The following is an 18,990-nucleotide window of genomic DNA, read 5'->3' on the forward strand; positions in this document are numbered from 1 at the left end:
GGGACCACAATGTGTAAGCCTCCCACTGCTTACCTGCTGACTTCCATTTCTCCCTTTTAAGAACCTCATGCACTGCAGCTAGGTGAGTATCATCAAAGGATCCTGCATTTGGGCCAGACCAGTAGGTTTTGATGCTTGGTCTGTGTATGCCATACTGGCATCCATCTGACAATGTCTGGGCCATGCACTGTAGCCATGAGTGCCACAGCGGAATCAGGGGAAAGACTCACTCCCTGCCTTGCAGAATTTCCCATTAAGATAGTCCAAAAGATGTTGTACACAAACTAAGATGTCTTGACAAATACTAAATCACTACAGGGCATAGGTCAGCACCCACCACTGAGTCCCTACTATCCAAGTCTGTCATCCAGGGTTACTCTAGCGCACACACATTCACTCAGACACTCACATATGCACACTCACAGGCGATCAACTAGGGAAGGGGTTGGATGATAAACTGTTGCAGGACAGGGGGAACGGAAATGCCAAGCTACTTGTCCACTTCCAAAAGTAGTGTTATGTACAATTCCCATGCGGCATCTGAAAAACTACTCCGATTCAGGCAGGCAGGTCAGGAAATCCGCACAAAAGAGTTCCGGGCATAGACGATCTATAGAGTCTCACTCTCGTGGTCCTAAAGAAATACATGGCTCACACGACCAGGATATACGCACAATAAAAATGGGTAAGTGGGTGAGGTTGGGTGCTCTACTAGCTTTGTTCACTCCTAGTGAGTGTCTAGGAGATGGGTTTGGTACAGACTAGGTGGCTCTGGTACTAGTAAACTGAATTAGGCGCTTCGGTGTGATGAGGGCTCCAGCTGCCCAGACAAGCAAACTGAAGGATATCAGGGCACACTCCACAAAGGTATCTACAGAAGGAATTACTTTTAAGGTGCCACCCCACCATTCTTTGTACCCAGATTCAGGCACACCAGAAAACTCAATTAAGCGACATGTAGTACACTCTAAAATGGGGCTCTTGTTGGAGCAGTCCCTAAGGTGAGCAATGAGCACAGCTGCATGTGTTCACCCTCCAGTATGAGCCTAGAAGGTGAGTTTGTTACGGGGGTAGGTTAAAACCGAACACCGGATAAAATTAGGGGTTGAGAGCTGGATGCTATGACTAGTTGGGGAGGTTATCCGGAAAAATACACCCTACAATTTGCCAGTACAATTGTATGATGTTGTGTAGGTGGGCAGATCCTCCTCTGGCAGTGGCAACGCACCAGCGCCTTGCCACTGTGGGAGTGGGACTTGGGTAGACTGGATGGGTACACCGATCTATCCTCAGTGTTGCCTCCCCCTCAGAGGCTACAAGCCCTCCCCTCAAACTACAAGCTGGCAATGTCAGTGCACGTGACTGATACTTCAGTTCTAACCTTACTACTTGGTCCAGCAGCCACGCACAGGTATAGCAGGCCGCTCTCAGGACAGGAACTCCTCTTCTCTGGGACTGGTCTGTAGTTTCTAAAAGAGGGAAAATGGACAGAGGGAAAATGGACAGAGGAGAGGAGTGAAGCCTCAGAACAGGGGTGAGTTTACTGAGAGAAGGTGCAGACATTAAGGTGCTATTTGGGTGATCAGGGACCTAGACCTGGTTCTGGATCTGTGGCACAGGTACCAGAAAACTGTGGAAGATGGGAGGCTGGCCATAATGGGGGAGGCCGTGATGGAGACCCCAGACAGGGCCACAGTTTTGGATAAGGTAGTCAACAGACCCGGTGGGGGTGCATTGTCTACGCAGACGGACTGTGTCCCGCCCTGGCAATAATAGGCAGGCTGCACTGAAGAGTGGGAACACAATGAAGGCACCAAGGTCTTTGTAGAAACCAGGAACACATTTATTACAGCAAGTGGAGTAAACTCATTGCCAGCAGGATAAATTAGACACACTGGACTAGCTAAGCACACCCACTGGCATGGAACCCGGGACCTGGGGAGTACACTAAGATGCAAGGGGGGAAGGGACACCAAGGGAGAAAGGGAAGTGTTGAAGAAGGAGTTGGAGAAGGAGGCTGGTAGAGGGGGGAAATGGGAGGGGGAGAGAGCTAGAGAGAGAGAGAGAGAGAGAGAGAGAGAGATAGATACAGAGAGAGAGAGAGAAAAAGAGATAGAGAGAGAGAGAGAGAGAGAGAGAGAGAGAGAGAGAGAGAGAGAGAGAGAGAGAGAAGAGCAGGTGCAGAGTGGTACACAGAGAGACAAACACAGAGAGAAAAACAGGGAGTCAGAGACACAGGGAGACAGAGACAATGACCGGGGGAGGGGGGCAGGGCAGAAAGGAAAAATAGAACAGTTTGGGGAAGAGGAAGAAAATGAAAGGTAGACTGGGGACAAGGGTATCTTAGATAGGAGGCATCTTTGCCCTCAACTCCCCCAGTCAGCACATACCGCCAGCAGCCAAAAAGAAGACCCCCAGCCCTTTCTCCATAGGCTTATATAAGGCTGTTGCTCCACCCATTCCAGGGGCAACCCTCCTCATCCATGCAAGTGTTTGTTTGGTTGTTGCAGGGACACATTGTATTGCTCCAACCATCCAGGGCATCCCTCCATCACCTAGGCAGGTTTTTGTTTGGTTGCTCAGGGACAGGTTTGTAGTTTCGAGGGGAGGGAAGATGGGCACACATTTTCAGGTAATCACCCCAAACCATCCCACAATAGGGGAAGCTAGATTCTGTGTGAGAGTTTAGGGCACTTTGGCCCTAAGGTGAGATTAATTGCAGGACTGGAGAATGGAGGAGGTTCACAAAAAGGAATAATTACATGCGACAAGTGGCTTTCCAGAGCTCGCTCCCACCTATGATGGACACAACAAATGGACTGACAGTCTCTAAAAGGGCAGGCCAATTGTCACTGGGTAGTGTAAGGAACTCATGGTGGCAACAGTAAAAAAGACAGACACAAGTGATCACAGTTCAAGGGTGTTTATTGAACTTTATAATGGGTGAGATAAACGCCAAATGTAAACCTGAATCTAAGATGGGAGCAAGCTACGACCATCAAATAATAATAAGGCAGTCCTAGTGGTGTCTTGTCAAATAAAAAGGTCCTCTACTAAAAAAGGACTATTGCTAATCCTTACTACTAAATTACAAAACGAGTGTGGGATGATGTTCACCAGAAAAGAAAGAGGTTTTCACAAAATGATAAGTCAAGATGGTATGGCTGGGTCTTCCTTCTCCATATTTGAAGCACGGGACAAGGCAAGCATCTCGAGCACAGCAAACTCCATGGCATTGTCGGCACATGGTTCACAGTTCCAGTTCAATACTATCAAAACCTTCAGAGGCTAAGTCTCTTGCCAGAAAAAGACTCTTGCCAGAAAAGGCTTGCTGGCTGATTCAAAATAACAAGCAAACAAAAGGTTCCTTTGGTACTCTTGTACCTTGGGTGATTGCTCTTCGCCCCTTGGATCACCCTCTGTCGGGATCAGATCCCTCTTGCAACGTAGGCCTCCCTCCGTCGGGTTCACTACGGCCTTCCAAATATTGCTTGTGATATTCAAATGTCCTTTTAAACAATTCCCCACTGCGAAAAACCCTCAACCTGGTTCACTCTTGTCGACACAATGTTCACGGGTGTATTATTCTTGATTCGCAAATAACATAAAAACAAAAGTTCTCTCTGTGGTCTTGCACCTTGGGTGATTGCCTTTCACCCCTAGGGTCTCCCTCTGTCGGGCTTGGATCCTCCTTGCAAAAATGGGCCTCCCCCCGTTGGGTTGGGTTCACTACAGCATTTCCTTAACACAGTTCATGTATTTCTATCACAGTTCATGTGTTGCTCATTCTCATTAAAAAGTGAGGTGTTCCTTCTCCTAGCTTTCTTTCGGTATCCCTCTGTCGGGTTCACACTTGCCTTATTCCACAGTTCACAATCTTATCATAAAGCTGGGCTCCCCTCGCTTTCCTCTGGCAGCTGGTCAGAGACTTTTGATTGTACCAGTGATTTGACATGAGCCTTATAGGACCACTCTGACGCCTCATGGCACCATTTCCTAGGGCCTTCTGGTTCTTGTAGTTTCAAAGAACAGGTCCCGGTCTGAGTCTTTCGAATGAGCACCCACGTAGCGCTGGACCCCTCTGCACCTGGACCTCAACTGGGCTTTCTTAAAAGTTCAAACACATACACAAGTTCTTTCTCTTTCGGATTCCTTGCATTCAAAATGTTGCCACTTGCAACCTTGGGCTCAACACAGTTCGGTTTGCTATCAGCTTCCTCCGACTCACTGGCTGTGATGAACCCGTTGACTTCTCTGATCTCTGGAGTCAAGGATAGTACCACTGTAGCCAGCTTGCCTCTCCGCCTGCGTTATCAAAGCAGGAGGCCCCCGTGTACCATTGTCATCTGCTGTTCTGCACGCCAGCTGTAATTCCCAGTCTTATGCTTTGCCTTTCGGAGGCTTCGCAGGTCGGAGTTGAAAAGCGCAAGGGCAATTCCCCCTTCGTCGTCCTTCCAGGTCTTACCGCCTTTCTTCTCAGTTTGAACTGCCGGTTTGGTGTCGCTGTCTCCTCGTGCATTCGCCTTTGATCGAAGTGTGCTTTCATGCTCCGCCTTTTATCCCTGTGCGGAAAGTAAAGGGCTGTCAGATGTGTGTGATTATTGTCAATTGCCTGACTCTGCCTGACCCGTGGGTTGGGACATGTCAGGTAAATAGCTTTAGTATTAGTTCGTTGTTTGTCACAGTGTAAGAAAGTGGTAGTGTTGGAAAAAGTGGGGGGTAGGGTTTCTAGATATCCAACGGGGTAGGATGGGGAAAAGCTGTCATAAGGAAAGGGGTGGTCGGCTAACTCAGATAGGTGAGGTTTATAGGGTTGGAAAGATGAATAAGGGCGATTGTAGGAACGGTAGTGGTTTATAAAGGCAGATTGGGAATTCAGGAAATAATAACCAGAGAGACGAGGATTAGAATGATTGGGAGTATTTGGGTAGAAAATAGGAAAACAGGGATTGTGGGAGATGTGGTTTCCGAACGCAACAGGATTTGGGCTTCTAGGAGATGTATCAGATATGGAGGGGTCGTTGGATAAAGGGGATTCTTTGGGTGGAAAGGAGGTTGATGTAATCCGGCCTACAAAAGCCTCAAAGACTTCGTCCTCCTCTCCCTCTTCCACGGTATAATACTGTGTCTCACCTGGGGCATTCCCCGGAGCATAACCCTGGGCTCCGCTACCCAGGTGATCCTCCCTCGCTCGTCCACCCCTAGGGTTGGGATCTGAGAGCGCCAGCCCTTCCTTGGCCACCTGAATAAGGGATTCTCAAGGTCTACTTGGGAGAATACCCACAGGTTTCTTACAGTAGTGGAGGAGGGTCTCAGGGAAGGTGAGTAAAGATTCAGACCTAGGCGGCAGATTACACTGGGGCTGGTTTCTGGCTCAAGGAGGCTGCTGAACAGGTTTTCCGACAGGGGAGTTGACCAGGCCTTTGGGAGGAATGTGATCCCTTTGTTACTGGCTGTGAGTGGAGTCCCCAGGTGAGCAGTGTCCAGTGTACCAGAAACAAGATTATAAAGGTACAAAATATAGTGATCAGGCAATGTTGAAACCAATCACAATGAAGTCTTGTTAATGGAATAGTTATATACAGGACACAATACACACATGGAACATGCAAGCACCTGACAGAAATAAACAGCTAGCATAAACAGTACACTGAATATACAGCCATATGCAGTGCAAGGTGGAAAATACATTTGGGAAACATGAAAGTCACACACAGCCATTTCCACACTTTCCTTTCATGACAATAAAGGATGAAGCATTTGTTGTAGTCAGTCAGGCCCAATGCAGGTGCACTGCACATGGCTGCTTTTACTCATTTAAGGGCTTCCCTCTGCGCATGGGTCCAAGGCACAGGGTCTAGCTGGTACAACATGATTGCCTCCTGCAGTGGTCATACTAAGATGGCATAATCACAGATCCACTGCTGGAAATATCCTACTACACCTAGGAAGGCGCGCAGGTTGCTCTGAGTCACTGGGGGAGGGTGGGCTGTGATAGCCTTCACTCTCTCCGGATCCAGGGACTTGCAACCCTAACTGATGGTATGCCCCAGGTACTTCAACCCAGTTTTGCAGATCTGCAGCTTCGCCTTTGATGCCTTGTGGCCCCTGCTAGCCAGCTCAGCGAATAGATGGACCATGTCAAGGGTCCCCTGTCGAAGAGCAGATCAGCAGGTCATCCATGTAGATCAAAAGCTCACTGGAGCCGGGTAGCCCTATTTCTCAAGAGGTCCTGGTGGAGAATTTGAGAGAACACTGTTGGGGCATGGATATACCCCATTGGCATTCTTTCCCAAATCATCTGGATGCCCCTAAAGGAAAAGGGGCAAAAGATGCCAGGAGTCTGGGTGCAGAGGGACACTGAAGAAGGCACTGCAAAGGTTGATGACAGTGAAGTGGGAAGCAGTCAAAGGGATGGCGGCTAAGAGTGTGGTTGGATTTGGGGTGATGGCCGTCAGGGGGTCCACTACAGGGTTAATGGGTCTGAGGTCCTGAACCAGGTGATAGGTGTTAGAATTGGGCTTCTGCACTGCCATGATGGTGGTATTAGCCGGGGACCGTGCCACAGCTAGGATGTCCTGTCTTAACAAGGCGTTAATGACAGGAAGCAGTCCCCTTTCAGCATCTGGCTTCATAGGGTACTGGGGGATCCGGGGCAGGCAGGACCCACTGATCACCTGAACATGCAGGGTCTGAGCAGATTTCATCAGCACCACTTCTGTGCTCTGGGTGGCCCACCAGATACCTGGTACTGCTGCTATCTTCTGCTCATCCACCTCCGTCAGAACCATGACACGGAAGGTAAGGCAGTGATTTTTGAATGCCTCTATTTGGACTCTGGTTTTGCACATCTCCATGAAGAACTCATCAGGATTGTCTGGAATGTAGAGAGCACCGTGACCCTTTTTGCAAAAGATCACTGCACCCACCTTTCCCAGAAAATCCATCCCCAGCAGGTTTTCAGGGGAGGAAGCGCTCAACATGAATGCCTGTGTGCCAGTCAGGGGACTCAGAGAAACCCTAGTGGGCAAGATGAGAAGCACCTTAGAGGGGATGCCCTCTACTCTTACAGCTGTGCCTGGCCAGCCTGACACCGGGGTATCTGGGAACTCCCCAGTCTCAGTGTGCTGGAGGTGGCTTCTGTGTCCACCAGCATCCTGGCGTGCTTGTTACCTACCTGGGCTATTGCATAGGGGCCACTGGGGATGGTTAGGGCGAGGAGTCGGGGTTCTAGGGGTACTCAGTCCGAGTCCAGGTCATGTCATGCTTCAGGAAACTGGAATGGACTCTGTCCTGGCTACTGGGACCAGGGTTGAAACACGGTGCCAGAGGAAGCACCCTCGCTGTTTTTGCTGCTGGCCTGGGGATGTGAGGAATTGATCTAGGTTCTGCCCTGGCATTTTCCAGGCTGGGGTGCTAGGCCAGAACCAGCATTCTGATCTGGGGGTCTGGGCTGATCGGGGAACTCAAAAGGGCCAGGCGGGTATGGTGCAGCTAGTTGTTATTGGCCCTGAGCAGAGAGGGCTGCGGCCTGGCTGTGTTCATGTTGAATCCGCTGAGGACAGTTGTATTTCCAGTGGCCCAATTCCTTACAATAAGCACACTGGTCCTGATGCACGAGGGGGCCCACCCAACTGGGATGGACACTGGGCTGAGGATTGATACCGGCCTGGGACAGGCTGAAGCATGTACAGGGGGTTTCAGAGTGGCACCTGGGAGTGGTGAATAATTTCTGCTCTTCCTCTCCTGCCCCTGCTGAATCCATGCTGCCCTATAGAAGCCCATACTTGCCTCCAAAATGTGCATGCACCATCTGGAGGGCAGTTTCATCCAGGTGTGGAGGTGCAGGCAAAGCAGCAGCGTTCCTGTCAGCCTGCAACTGTAGAGTTTCAAACTTCAGCTGCATTATTTTCTCTTTAGTGTCCTCCTGCTCCTTCCTATATTGGCTGCCGTAGTGCCTTGCTTGTGCCAAGATGCTTGAATATGACATGTTGTCCCACCGCCACCCACATCCTCTTGATGTCTGTGCTTGCCTTTGGCAGAAGACCCTCTACAAACCGGGTGCCGATCAGGGGTTTAGCTGTCTCAACATGGTCATCCATCCCAGAGTATTGCTGGAAGACCTGTTTTACCCTCTCAAGATACTCAGCAACATCCTCATTTTTATACTGCTTATGGGATTTTATCCTTTCAAAATCGTTGACTGCAGGGTAGAGTTCTGCTATTTCATTTGCAGTTTCTTCTAACTTCTGGGACAGGACAGGATTGGCTGGAGTCACTCTGTTGCATTCTGTCTTCTCAGGCAGATTGTGAAGGTCAATTTCTATGGTCCAGTTAGCCTTGGTCATAATGGTGGCCAACTGGTCAGAGGACAGGAGTGTCCTCAGTAACTGGCGCATGTCAGCCAGAGAAGGGGCATAGGTGACTATCACATCCCTCAGGAACACTACACATTCCTGAGGGCTCTTCCTAACATTGGGGATATGAACGCCTGAGGGGCAGCCACAGTCCTCATGGGTGCCACCATCCCCTTCTCTTCCTCTTCCTCATCTGAGGAGGAGGAAGAGTTGGTGTCAGAATCCCTAGCTTTGTCAAACAGGTAATTAATGACATTGCCCTCCCTAACTTTGAGGCAAGACAGGGCTTGGGCCAGGAAATCCTAAGCTAACCTTATATCCCCTGCCCTCTTGGGGTACTGCTCAATGGCAGGGGGTTCTATCCCTGCCATTGAGGCAGGCAGGGGTCATCCCTCTAACTGGGGTCTCTTGTCATCTTCTCTAAATTATGCTGTTCTATCTTTTTCTCTAAGGTTACTTGTTGTTTCATCCACTTCTATGCCACAGAGACATGTCACAGACACATTTTGCTGTGACCACAACGTATAGGCCTCCCACTGCCTAACTGCTGAGCTCCCTTCTCCCTTTTAAGAACCTCACGCACCGCAGCTACTGTCTCATCAAGGGATCCTTCTTGGGGTCAGGCCAGTAGGTTCTGGCACTAGGTCTGTTTATGCCATACTGGCATCCATCTGAAGATATCAGGACCATGCAGAGTAGACATGAGGGCCACGGGTGAATCAAGGGAAAGGCTCACTCCCATTCTGACAGATGCAGAAAAAAACAATGTCATACACAAACTAACATTTCTTGAGGACAAATACTAAATATATACGGGGCGTAGGTCAGCACCACTGAGCCCCTACTATCCAAGTCTGTCAACCAGGGTTACTCTAGCACCCTCACAATTGCTCACATGCACTCACAGATGCACACTCACATGTGCTCTGCTAGGGAAGTGGTTGGGTAATAAACTGTTGCAGGACAGGGGCAAAGTTATGCCAAGCTACTGGTCCACTTCCAAATGGAGTGACAGCTACAATTCCAAGGCATCCCTTGAAAACTACTCAGATTCCGGCAGGCAGGTCAGGCACTCCACACAAAAGAGTTCCAGGCAAAAGCTATCTCCAGAGGCCCACTCTCAAGGTCCTAAATAAATACACGGCTGTCACGACCAGGATATGGACATAATCAAAATGGGTAAGTGGGTGAGGTTGGGACGTCTACTAGCCTTGTTCACACCTAGTGAGTATCCAGGAGATGAGTTTGGTACAAACTAGGTAGCTCTGGTACTAGTAAACTGAATTAGGCGCTTCAGTGAGGTGAGGGCCCCAGCCGCCCAGACAATCAAAATGAAGGTTGCCAAGTGTATACTCCAGAGAGGTATCTGCGGGTGGACCTACCATAAAGATGCGACCTCACCCCTGGGTGAGGGCTCCAGCCAACCATACAAGCAAACTGAAGGATATCAGGGCACACGCCACACACACTCAACAAAAGGTATCTACAGAAGGACTTACTGGTACTAGTAAAGTGAATTAAATGACAGGTAGCGCGCTAAAGTGAGGCACGATGCAAACTGGTTCCTAAGGTGAGCAATGAGCCACAGCTACCCTTGTTCACCCTCCAGTATGGTGCTAGAAGCTGAGTTTGTCAAGGGGTAGGTGACCCCGATCTCCAGAGGATCTCGCAGGGTTAAAACCGAACACAAGATTAAATTAGGGATGGAAATCTGTAGACTATGGCTAGTCGGATAGATTATCCCTAAAGGTGCACCCTACAATTTGCCAGTACAATTCTGTGTTGTTCTGTGGGTGTGCAAGTCCTCCTCTGACAGTGGCAATGTGCTAGCGCCTTGCCGCTGTTGGAGTGCCCTCAGTGTTCCCACCCCCCTCACAGACTAGGAGACCTCCCCACAAGCTACAAGCTGGCAAGGTCAATGCGTGTGTCTGATATTTCAGTTCTTACCTTAATACTTGATCTGTTAGCCAGGCAGCCACGCAGAGGCATAGCAGGCAGCTCTCAGGGCCGGAACGCCTCTTCTCTGGGACTGCTCCCTAGATTCTGAAAGAGGGGAAAAGTTAGAATCCACGTGGATAGAAATTGCTGTTGCTGAAGGCAGAAAATCGACAGAGGAGTGGAGTGCAGGCTGCAGAACAGGGGTGAGTTTAGTCAGAGAAGGTGCAGACGTTAAGGCTCTCTTTATGTGATCAGGGACCTTGAACCGGGTTCTGGATCGGTCAGGCACCAGAAAACTGTGGAAGTGGAAGGCAGGCCAAAATGGGCAAAGCCGTGTGGTGGAAACCCCAGGCAGAGCCACAGTTTTGGGAATGGGAATTAACAGACCTCGGTGAGGTGTGCGTTCTGTATACGGGCTGGGTCACCCCTCTGGCAATAACAGGCAGGCTACCCAAGAAAGTGACAACACAAATGAAGGCACCAACACCTTTGCAGAAATCAGGAAACACATTTATTACAGGCAGGGAAGTAGGCTCATTGCCAGCAGAGTAAGTTAGGCACACTAGACATGGATGTTGGTACGCACTGGTCTGCGGGCACAATGAGGGGCATTGATGAGAGGGGTACTGGCTAGGTACACCCAGAAGGAGAGTGAGGGTGAGTGAGGGGCACAGAGGGAGAGTGGGGGGCACAGATAGTGATAGAGAGTGAGGGCACAGAGAGTTAGTGTGGGGCACAGAGACTAACAGAGTGAGGGGCAGGGAGAGCGAGGGGCACACAGAGAGTTTGAGGGGCACATAGAGTGATAGAGAGTGAGAGCAATGAAAGTGAGTGAGGGGTACAGAGAGAGTGCAGGGCACAGAGAGAGTGTGGGGCACACACAGAGAAGGAGACCTGGACAGAGAGAGCAGGAGAGATAGACAGAGAGAGGGAGAGAGCTAGACAGAGAAAGGGAGAGAGAGAGAGACAGAGAAAGGGAGAAATATAGACAGAGAGATAGAGAGGGGGGCAAGGGCATAGGAGAGCAGATTGGTGAGGAAGGGGCACAAGAAGATGGTAAGGGAGTAAACCAGATTGGGAGAAGTGTACCTGCTTGGGTCTATGTAGCTACCCTGCTCCACATACGCGTCCAGCACTGCAGCCTAAAAAGAGACCCGGCTCTGGTTCTCTGTCCACTTATAAAGCTGTTGCCCCACCCCTGCAGAGCCCGTCCACCGGATCCCAGGAGGAAGGGGGCAGGGCCATGATGAACACAGCTGTCCAAGTGCCAGAAAGGGGAAGGAGGTACCAGGGTCCAGTGCAGAAAAAGGGTTGGAATTCACAGAGGGGGTGGGGGTAGGCTGACACATGCAGGCACAGTCCCCTCCTCATGATGAACACAGATGTCCCATGAAGGAGTTAGAGGGACCAATGATGAAGGGGGCAGGGACAGGACTGGTGGGAAAACATCCCAAGGTAGACACAATTGTGGATGCACAGCCCCCTCCTCTACAGCTGTCCCAGGAAGGGGGATGAAGGTAACAGCTGTTCTCATGAGTCCATGGAAGAAAGGGTGGGAATCACAGAGCATGGGCAGGCCCCCTTGGGGGAGCAGGAAAGTCCAAGTGACAGAAAGGGGAGGAGGTGATCACAGGGGACAGCTGGGTACACATGCAGGGACTGGGGAAGAGAAGAGTTCATCTTCACTGGCCATAAAACTGGCAGCTGTTAGCTTGGCCTGGGGTGTGAACACTTTTCATTCATACATTGAAATGCAGCAATCCCCTGTGTCTGGACCAGTGCGGTCACATACAATGAAATACATTTGTGGAAATGAGAAGTCATGCTGTACATTAAAATGCACCAAGGGACATGCAATACATTAAAATGAAACACGTGACATATATAAGAAGCACAGGTATGCAATACATTCAAATACAACAAGTAACATAAAGCCTTGGGGTATTAAGAAAGTCACTCAGCGACTTGGACACTAGCAATTTGTAATTGATGTCTGTCAAAGTTGTGAATACCCAGAAGTATTGCCCCCTCCTTCTTAGCAAATTAAATGAAGTTGTATTCTTCAAATTGTGCCAAAACAAAAAAAACAAATTGAATTGACAAGAAGTCGTTTTAGACTTACGTATTTATTGATATATGCGAGTAAGACCTTGCATATGATAGTGTATATTGGATAGGATGTCCTTAGGTTAACACGTGTTTCGGTCTTGAGCCTTTATCAAAACTAGACTTACAATTGCCAACTCACTGTACTTTAATATTCTCCAGCATTGGAGCTTTCATAGATATAGATTCACATGCTTGAATATTCCCCATCATCAGACTGGGAATCCTCAATGATTTAAATCATTACTAAAACATTTAAATATATACATTATTTCCATAGAAATATGAGTGTAGATTGCCCATTATAGACTATAAGCCATTCACTTGTGTAATCCCTCCACCTCACTTTGGTCCTTTATGGTCCCAACCAATGAGGTGGCTGGGCTTAAGCTCCGCCCCAGTCAGCCATCTTCAGATTTTTCACTGCAGCCTAACAGACAGAGGGAATCCTCCAGCTCGCTGAGCTTTTCGAAATCTTTTCTCTTTGTTAGATATATTATATTCTCAAAAAAATACCCTATTGTGATCTCCTGATGAAGTTATATCTGCTCTGTGTTTCTGGACTCAGAAAACATTTGTTCTCACCTTAAGTTCGTCGAGTGAAATTCTCCTCAAACTATGGCTGAACATCAAACTGCAAAAAAGCCTTCCCTGTTCAGGGACTGCACAAGGCGCATGAAGAAGCTTGTCTACATGAAGGATCCTCACGAGCAATGCATCTACTACCTGTATCCTCATGAAATCAGTAAATGTGACATTTGCAGGACTTTCTCCAATAAAACCCTGCAGGACAGACACAGAAGACGTCTTTTACATTTATAAACCAAAGGTCTATCTTCTGACGAAGAATCTGTGAAGACAGCTCCTGTATATTCTAGCAAACCATCTGAGAGGCAAACATCAAAAGGAAGGGCCTCTTCAGTGGAAAGGAGTACTTCTCCCTCTCATAAAAGTAAGAGGAAGGTGGAATTAACTTCTCTCACACACCCTTTGGGTTCTGGAGACCAAAAGAAACAGCATCCTAAAGAAAGAACCACCTCCAAAGGTAATGAGGTGTTTTAAAAAACACGGGGGGCGGGGGGATCGTCTACGGAAACGTCGTCTACGAGCAGCAATAGTGATAGAGTCCCATGGACGACCAAGTCGTCGACAAAACCTAAATCTTCAAAACTCGTCATCGACGACCAAATCCTCGTCATCGAAATCAGCATCCACAAAGCAATCGTCAACGAAGGAATCCCATCACTCATCCATGAATCTCTCGTCCACGAAGCTCACGTCGACGGATAAGCACCGTCACCCGTCAACGAAGTCATCGTCCACGAAGACATCGTCCACGAAGCATGCAATGATGCCGTCGACGGCACCATCAACGTCTTCGTCTACGGAAAAAACAAAACCCAAAACACCTTCCGCAGACGCCACTGTTACGCCATCCAATGAAAGCAGTCCCACCAAACCAATGGGAACGGTGCCTCCTATATCAGAGACTCATGAACTAATAGGAGCACAACTATCTCCGTTAAGAGCGATGACAGAACTCCCTGACATCATTCTTCAGGAGTTGTTTTCGGACACAGAATTCGTTGATGAGCAACCTTTTCTCACCCCCAAGGAACACAGCCCTGCCTGGTTTCCAACTACAGAGGAACCAGCTAATCCTTACGATCCAACACTCATGGAGTCGATGCAAAGGATCATTGACGAATTTAACAGATGTCAAAGGGAAAAGAATAGGTCATCCATACCGAAGGAAGTAAGATCTCCACAGAGGGACATCTCGCCTCAACATAGCACACCAAGAGATTCTCCTTCCAGGAGCAGACCACATAAAAGAACACATTCACCTGAGCCTCCTCGCAGATGCAGGAGCTCGACGCTCAGTGCTTCACCGACAATGGTCCCGTCTCCAAGATCATCGCCTAGGCCAAGATCACCTGTTCGAGATCTGACGATTGTGCCATCAACTGCATCGGTCTCAGATTGACAAGAGGACCCTTTTAGGGATTTCTCAGACCCCGAGTAAGGGGAGCTTATGCATGAGCCTGACACTCATAGCGAATGGGAAGATTACATTGTTGAAAAATCTAGAAAGAAAGACCCTCCAGGAGACTCTTCACCACCGGACTATTTGGTCTAGTTTTATACCATAATCGCCAAAGCTGCAGAGCTATTCAAATTACAATTCGCATCAGAAGAGAAAAAGTCAGTGCTTTATGAGCACAGGGACAAACGTACAAGAACAGTCACTACCATTCCTCTTCTTGATACCATATGGGACTCTGGATCTAAGATATTGGCTATGCCCTTATCCACTCCTGCTCTGGTTTCAAGACCTGAAAAGAAATACAAAGCTCTTGACACAGCACCAGTTTGTCTAAGGGGACATACTAAACCAGATTCTGTCATCATGGTGGCAGCCAGAAAGAAGTTGGCCAACCCTGCATCACCTTTATCAGCCCCTCCAGACAAGGAAGGGCGTAAGTTAGATGCCATTGGCAGGAAGGTATCCTCGTCAGCCACTCTTACCATCAGAGCGGGAAATTCAGTAGCCATGACAGCTCGGTTTGACCGCGAGCTATGGCTTCATATATCTAAACTGGCCAAACATTTACCAGCAGATCTCCAGAAAGAAGCCAGAACAATCATAGCGGACGGAGATTCTACCTCAGATCATATGATCGACACAGCAGTAGATGTGGCTGAATCAGGCTTCAGACAAATGGCCCACGGTACTGTACTGAGGGTAAGCCTGGATGAAAGCTAAGAATTTCAGACCAGCCGTCCAAGCACAAATATTGGACATCCCCTTCGATGGGCAAGACATATTTGGGAAAAAGATCGATGACCACCTCAAGGGAATAAAGACGGACATGGACACAGCTCGAGCCATCAGTTCTCTTAAAGACAAGGACAAAGACTGTAGATCTTTTCGTCCCTTTCGAGGTTCATCCTCCAAATACAGAGGCTTTAATCGTCCCTCCTTTTGCCAAAAGACGCAGGGAAACACCTTCCAGGACAACAGATACCACCAATCCTCTAGCAGGTACTCACAGAGGGGAAGGCGTGGCTCTACCCAGGGCAAAAACCAGAGCAAACAGAATTGACAGATCATGTCTTCCCCCTCAATGTCACACCCCGGTGGGGGGAAGAGTAAGCCGATTTTTTCAACGTTGGCAAACAATAACATCGGACAAGTGGGTGTTGCAAGTGATCCGCGAGGGTCACACCATAGAATTTATGGATCAACCTCAATCCTTTGCTCCCACCCCTCGCAAAGTACATCTGTTAAGACATGTCATGTCCGAAATTCACAAATTGCTGCAAAAAGCAGCTAAAGAACTAAAGAACTGGTCCCAGACCAACAGAAGGGAAGAGGTTTCTACTCCTATTTCTTTCTGATCAAAAAGAAAAACGGTCAATGGAGGCACATCAAATTCAAGATGACATCCTTGCAAAGCGTCCTACCCTGGCTAAACAGGCACAACTTCCTGGCCACTCTAGACTTGGAAGACGCCTACTTCAACATTCCCATTCATCCTGCCCACAGAAAGTTCCTCAGGTTCACAATAGGGTAGTTACATTTTCAATTCCTTGTGCTCAAGCACATCAAATTCAAGATGACATCCTTGCAAAGCGTCCTACCTTGGCTAAACAGGCACGACTTCCTGGCCACTCTAGACTTGGAAAACGCCTACTTCCACATTCCCATTCATCCTGCCCACAGCCAGTTCCTCAGGTTCACAATAGGGTACTTACATTTTCAATTCCGCGTTCTCCCTTTCAGGCTAAAGTCAGCACCAAGAGTTTTTACCAAGTGTCTGGCACCTGTAGCGGCAAAACTCAGAAGGACAGGAACGGAAGTCTTCCCATATTTGGACGACTGGTTGATAAGGTCAAGCTCATTGAAACTCACACGCTTTGCGGTTTTGAGAACAATAAACCTCTTAAAGGGGTTAGGGTTTTCAATCAACAAAGCAAAATCCTGCCCAGTGCCCAGCAAGACAGTACTCTTCTTGGGTGCGGACTTCGACACCAGCTTTCGCAGGGTAAGGCCATCGGCAGACAGAATTGCAGCTATTCTCCACTTGACCTCATGGTTCCTAGAGAAAGTGGCAACTACGGTACGCTCTTTCAAATCTCTCCTGTGCATGATGTCCTCATGTATATTTCTCATACCAAATTGCAGACTTCGCATGAGACCAATTCAGGAGACCATGGACCGCCAATGGAAACAAGCACTTGGTTCATGGGAGGATACCGTCCAGCTACCAGCGACATTACACAAGGCACTTCAATGGTGGAATACACCACAAAACCTGTTACAGGGAATGCCATTGCAGGCCCCAACATCTTTCCTTCTCATCAGGACAGATGCATCTCTGTCGGGCTGGGGGGCGCACCTAGCGGACCTCCAAACCAAGGGCACTTGGTCTGCCCAGGAATCCCAACTGCACATCAATGTTCTAGAGTTCAGGGATATTCTTTGGGCACTGAAAGCCTTCCTTCCGGTATTAGCCGGGCAGGTGGTGACCAGACAGACAGACAACACAACCTTCATGCATTAAACAAACAAACAAGGAGGCACGAGGTCAGAGATTTTGTCACAAGAAGCTCAACTGCTATGGGCATGGGCCTTGCATCACAGAGTCCAAATCAAGGCAGAATATCTTCCGGGAGTGGACAATATACTAGCGGACAAGCTAAGCAGGGATTACATGACATCTCACAAGTGGGAACTAGACGAAAGAGAAGTCCAACAAATATTTTCAGAATGGGGTCATCCACAGATCGATCTCTTTGCCACCAAGGCCAACACGAAATGCCACAAATTCACCTCCAGGTACCCAGAGCATCTGTCAATAGGAGATGCATTCTCAGTGGATTGGACACGGAAATTCTTTTATGCCTTGCCTCCGACCCTCTCATAGCGAGAGTGCTTCACAGACTGAAGGAACATAACTCCTAAATGATCCTGATTGCACCGGAGTGGGCTTGGCGGATCTGGTACTCAACCCAGCAGCGCCTATCCCGTTGGCCCCCGATACATCTCAAAGCTCATCAGTATCTTTTGACACAACAGAACCGCAAGGTCCTCCACCACGACCCAGCAATCCTGTCTCTCAAGGCTTGGTTCCTGAGCCGCGAAAGCTAATGAATCTGAATCTTACTGCAGATTTCTGGGATATTATCAAGGCTTTGAGGATTCCTTCTACTCGGATCACCTATATCCGACAATTGACTTATTTCTCCAAGTGGTGCGAAACATCATCAAAGAACCCACTCACTGCATTGGTCGAGCAAGTGCTGCCTTACTTATTGTATTTGGCTAAGGCAGGACTTTCTCTATCCTCTATCAAGGTTCATCTTTCGGCCATAGCGGCATGTACGACGAATCCAGATAAACAGTCATTACTCACTCAGCCGGCTGTCAAGATCTTCCTGAAAGGGTTGATGCGTACTTACCCACCTATGCCAACATAGGTCCCAGCCTGGAGCCTAAACGCGGTACTGACAGCTCTCATGGAACCTCCATATGAGCCCATTCATAGATGTGACATAACATTTTTAACCTGGAAAAGGGCTTCCTTGATAGCCATCACATCGGCCAGGAGGTTCAGTGAGTTGCAAGCCTCATCATCAGAACCTCCTTTTACCTTGTTCGATAAGGACCGCGTCATTCTGAGAACACACCCTAAATTCCTTCCTAAGGTCTTGTCAGAGATGACACTCACGGAGCGCATTGTCCTCCCAACTTTTTTCCCAGAAACACACCTCTGATGCAGAGAGAACTCTGCATTCTATAGATGTGGCAATGGTTCTAAAGTTTTACTTACAGAGAACTAAGGAGTTCTGCTCCTCCAACAGATTGTTCATTGCTTTTTCTGCAAGCACTAACTCAAAACAAAGTCTGGCATGTTGGGTTTCTCAGTGTATCACCCACTGTCATCAGTCTAAAGGCGACCCCCTCACCAAGCCTCCTTTGGCTCACTCCACCAGAGGGAGAGTAGCTTCAGTAGCGTTTCAAGTAGGGGTAGCATTGAAGGACATATGCAGAGCCGCTACCTGGAACACTCTGCACACGTTTGCCAAGCATTACTGCCTGACAGAAGATACTAACAAAGAATATGCAGTGGGCCAAACAGTGCTCCGCCACCTCTTTATATAAGGCAGCCTGCTCTCCCGCATTTCCCTCGGTATGTAACCTTTGTGTTGTGTAATAACGAGTCATACACTGCGAGTGGATCAATATTACATCTATTCAGGTCAACCTGTAGCCAGCCGTGCTCCAGCTCCCACATCAACCCCTTCAAGTGACCAGTAGAACTCACAACGAAGGTAAACAATATTGGAACCTGGAGCGTGGAATTCTACATGTAGAATTCCACGCTAGCATACATGAGCTACTTACAACACTTCTCCCCCCCTTACACACTCAACCCAAACATACACGCAACCACACACACAACCCAAGGAAAGAAGAAAGGAAGGAAGGAAAGAAGGAGAAGGCACAGGGGAAGGATAAACTGGTGGAAGCACAAACCACCCAGGAAATCAACGTGTAATGGGACCTAGGATAAACTCATTG

General features: G+C 48.5%; 1 long non-coding RNA gene across 1 annotated transcript in view; it reads right to left on the minus strand.

Moving 5' to 3' along the window:
- LOC138516073 (uncharacterized) overlaps positions 1-18,990 on the minus strand; it is a 47,934-nt gene that overhangs the window by 8,706 nt on the left and 20,238 nt on the right. The window contains exon 4 of the long non-coding RNA XR_011282220.1: positions 10,305-10,400. This is a non-coding gene — a long non-coding RNA (uncharacterized lncRNA). The remainder of the gene's footprint in view (positions 1-10,304; positions 10,401-18,990) is intronic.

Source organism: Ambystoma mexicanum, chromosome 6q (genome assembly GCF_040938575.1).
Source record: "Ambystoma mexicanum isolate Mex_15411 chromosome 6q, UKY_AmexF1_1, whole genome shotgun sequence".
Taxonomy (NCBI): Eukaryota; Metazoa; Chordata; class Amphibia; order Caudata; family Ambystomatidae; genus Ambystoma; species Ambystoma mexicanum.